General features: G+C 53.6%; 1 non-coding gene across 1 annotated transcript; it reads left to right on the top strand.

Moving 5' to 3' along the window:
* The first annotated feature begins 1,674 nt into the window (after positions 1-1,674).
* Positions 1,675-1,830, top strand: LOC125315791. The gene has a single exon (XR_007199078.1). It is a non-coding gene; the product is annotated as a 5.8S ribosomal RNA (ribosomal RNA).
* Positions 1,831-4,395: the final 2,565 nt, after the last annotated feature.

The raw sequence follows: 4,395 nt of genomic DNA, 5'->3' as shown, positions 1-4,395 counted from the left end.
ATCCTAGACGTGCCTTCATCTTTTGTACCGATGCGGTCATACCCTTAAAGCCAAGTCGGGGTTCCCCATCTTACTGGTGCTATTTGGTGGGCGCGGATCATTCCTGGAGCTCGGGAGGTGCTGTCTCCCCAACTTATACTTGCAAGGATTCGGAAGCTCCTCAACACTCCAACTCATTCTCCACCCTTTTGGCTGCCGCGATTGCCTTCTCAAGGTCATGCTGGGGACTACCCCTCCAATCATGCTTCTGACCTGCTGCGTTTTCCTCCGGGATGTGTCTCTTTCCTCGGTGCATTGTGGTTTGCCCCATCCAACTTTGGTCTTTTTGGTTTACGGGTTTCCTTACTTGTTTGCCCCCTTGTTTGTTTTCTCCGTCCCTGTACTAGCTTGTTCGCCATCCGTGTATGGCCCTCTTCTTGGTGTATTTTGCAACCGGTCAACGTTGAACTCTCCCCGGCACCCTATGTGCCATGTTGAGTTCATAGATTTTGTGCCCGGTTTTTTGTATCTAGCTTTTGAATGATCAATACATACTTACCTTACCAAAAAAAAAAAAACAACTACGAAAGCATTTGCCAAGGATGTTTTCATTAATCAAGAACGAAAGTTGAGGGCTCGAAGACGATCGGATACCGTCCTAGTCTCAACCATAAACGATGCCCACTAGGGATCGGCGGATGTTGCTTTTAGGACTCCGCCGGCACCTTATGAGAAATTAAAGTTTTTGGGTTCCGGGGGGAGTATGGTCGCAAGGCTGAAACTTAAAGGAAATGACGGAAGGGCACTACCAGGAGTGGAGCCTGCGGCTTAATTTGACTCAACACGGGGAAACTTACCAGGTCCGGACATAGTAAGGATTGACGGTCCGAGAGCTCTTTCTTGATTCTATGGGTGGTGGTGCATGGCCGTTCTTAGTTGGTGGAGCGATTTGTCCGGTTAATTCCGATAACGAACGAGACCTCAGCCTGCTAACTAGCTATGGGGATGTACATCTCCACGGCCAGCTTCTTAGAGGGACTACGGCCGCTTAGGCCAAGGAAGTTTGAGGCAATAACAGGTCTATGATGCCCTTAGATGTTCCGGGCCGCACGCGCGCTACACCGATGTATTCAACGAGTCTATAGCCTTGGCCGACGGGCCTGGGTAATCTTTGAAATTTCATCGTGATGGGGATAGATCATTGCAATTGTTGGTCCTCAACAAGGAATTCCTAGTAAGCGCGAGTCATCAGCTCGCGTTGACTACGTCCCCGCCCTTTGTACACATCGCCCGTAGCTCCTACCGATTGAATGGTCCGATCAAGTGTTCGGATCGCGGCGACGTGGACGGTTCGCCGCCGATGACATCGCGAGAAGTCCACCGAACCTTATCATTTAGAGGAAGGAGAAGTCGTAACAAGGTTTCCGTAGGTGAACCTGCGGAAGGATCATTGTCGAATCCCGCCTAGCAGAATGACCAGAGAACTCGTAAAAAACTCAATAGGGGTGGTGGGTCTTTTCCCACCGTCCCTCGACGCTGGGATCGCACAGGCGCCTAGAGCGCTCGGGCCTTCTCGGCGATACAACGAACCCCGGCGCAGAATGCGCCAAGGAACTTGAACAAGAGAGCGATGCTCCCATCACCCTAGATATGGTGCGTGCACGGGATGCCATACAATCTCCTATTATTCATAACAACTCTTGGCAACGGATATCTCGGCTCTCGCATCGATGAAGAGCGTAGCGAATCGCGATACTTGGTGTGAATTGCGGAATCCCGAGAACCATCGAGTCTTTGAACGCAAGTTGCGCCCGAAGCCATTCGATCGAGGGCACGTTTTCCCGGGTGTCACACACGGCGTTGCCCCTAATCCCTCGCCTTTAATTGGGCGGGCGGGACTCGGGTGCGTATGTTGGCCTCCCGCGACGATTTCGTCCCGGTTGGCCCAAAATCGAGCGCTAGAGCGATTAGCACCACGACATTCGGTGGTTGATGAGACCCCAACAATCAATGTCATGCGTGTCGCCCGTGCGGGCGCTCCGTGAATCTACTCTTTACCAACGCAACCCCAGGTCAAGCGGGGCTACCCACCGAGTTTAAGCATATCAATAAGCGGAGGAAAAGAAACTAACAAGGATTCCCCTAGTAACGGCGAACGAACCGGGAAGAGCCCAGCATGAGAATCGAGCGCCCTCGGCGTTCGAATTGTAGTCCGGAGAAGCGTTCTCGGCGACGAACCGGACCTAAGTTCCCCGGAAGGGGGCGCCAAAGAGGGTGAGAGCCCCATCGTGTCCGGACCCTGTCGCACCACGAGGCACCGTCGGCGAGTCGGGTTGTTTGGGAATGCAGCCCTAATCGGGGGGTAAATTCCGTCCAAGGCTAAATATGTGCGAGAGATAGATAGCAAACAAGTACTGCGAGGGAAAGATGAAAAGGACTTTGAAAAGAGAGTCAAAGAGTGCTTGAAATTGTCGGGAGGGAAGCGGATGGGGGCCGGCGATGTGCCTCGATTGGATGTGGAACGACGATGAGCCGGTCTGCCGATTGACTCGAGGTATGGACCGATGCGGATTGCGGTGGCGGCCCAAGCCCGGGCTTTTGATACGTTCGTGGAAACGTCGCCACTGCGATTGTGGAATTCAGCACGCGCCTGCGGCGTGCCTCGGCATCTGCGTGCTCCGGGCATCGGCTAGTGGCTCCCCATTCCGCCCATCTTGAAACACGAACCAAGGAGTCTGACATGTGTGCGAGTCAATGGGTGGCAAACCCGTAAGGCGTAAGGAAGCTGATTGGTGGGATCCCTTGTGGGTGCACCGCCGACCGACCTTGATCTTCCGAGAAGGGTTCGAGTGAGAGCATGCACTGTCGGGACCCGAAAGATGGTGAACTATGCCCGAAGGGGGCGAAGCCGAGGAAACTCGGTGGAGGCCCGCAGCGATATTGACGTGCAAATCGTTCGTCCGACTTGGGTATAGGGGCGAAAGACTAATCGAACCGTCTAGTAGCTGGTTCCCTCCGAAGTTTCCCTCGGGATAGCTGGAGCTCAAGAACGAGTTCCATCGGGTAAAGCCAATGATTAGAGGCATCGGGGGCGCAACGCCCTCGACCTATTCTCAAACTTTAAATAGGTAGGACGGCGCGGTTGCTTTGTTGAGCCACGCCACGGAATCGAGAGCTCCAAGTGGGCCATTTTTGGTAAGCGTAACCGGCGATGCGGGATGAACTGGAAGTCAAGTTACGGTGCCCAACTGCGCGCTAACCTAGAACCCACAAAGGGTGTTGGTCAATTAAGACAGCAGGACGGTGGTCATGGAAGTCGAAATCCGCTAAGGAGTGTGTAACAACTCACCTGTCGAATCAACTAGCCCCGAAAATGGATGGCGCTGAAGCGCGCGACCTATACTCGGCCGTCAAGGCAAGTGCCGAGCCTTGATGAGTAGGAGGGCGCGGCGGTCGCCGCAAAACCCGGGGCGTGAACCCGGGTGGAGCGGCCGTCGGTGCAGATCCCGGTGGTAGTAGCAAATATTCAAATGAGAACTTTAAAGACCGAAGAGGGGAAAGGTTCCATGTGAACGGCACTTGTACATGGGTTAGTCGATCCTAAGAGACGGGGGAAGCCCGTCTAATAGCGCTTCGTGCGCGAGCTTCGAAAGGGAATCGGGTTAGAATTCCTGAACCGGGACGTGGCGGCTGACAAGAACATTAGGGAGTCCGGAGACGTCGGCGGGGGCCTCGGGAAGAGTTATCTTTTCTATTTAACAGCCTGCCCACCCGGGAAACGGCTCACCCGGAGGTAGGGTCCAATGGCTGGAAGAGCACCGCACGTCGTGTGGTGTCCGGTGCACCCACGGCGGCCCTTGAAAATCCGGAGGACCGAGTGCCGTCGGAAAAGTTACCACGGGGATAACTGGCTTGTGGCAACCAAGCGTTCATAGCGACGTTACTTTTTGATTCTTCGATGTCGACTCTTCCTACCATTGTGAAGCAGAATTTACCAAGTGTTGGATTGTTCACCCACCAATAGGGAACGTGAGTTGGGTTTAGACCGTCGTGAGACAAGTTAGTTTTACCCTACCGATGATAGTGTCACAATAGTAATTCAACCTAGTACGAGAGGAACCGTTGATTTGCACAATTGGTCATCGCGCTTGATTGAAAAGCCAATGGCGCTGGTTACCGGTACTGGATTATGATCGAACGCCTCTAAGTCAAAATCCGGGCTAGAAGTGACGCATGTGCTCGTCGCTCGATTGCCGACCTGCAGTAGGGGACTTGTTCCCCCAAGGGCACGTGTCATTGGTGAAGCTCTCGCGGTGGATGAACCGCGTGGGCCGCCTTGAAGCACAATTACTATTGAGCGACGAGTAGAATCTCTTGCAGACGACTTAAATACGTGACAGGGTATTATAAGTGGCA

This window comes from Rhodamnia argentea, chromosome 6 (assembly GCF_020921035.1).
Source record: "Rhodamnia argentea isolate NSW1041297 chromosome 6, ASM2092103v1, whole genome shotgun sequence".
Classification (NCBI taxonomy): domain Eukaryota; kingdom Viridiplantae; phylum Streptophyta; class Magnoliopsida; order Myrtales; family Myrtaceae; genus Rhodamnia; species Rhodamnia argentea.
This window is presented reverse-complemented; position numbering and strand designations above follow the sequence as displayed.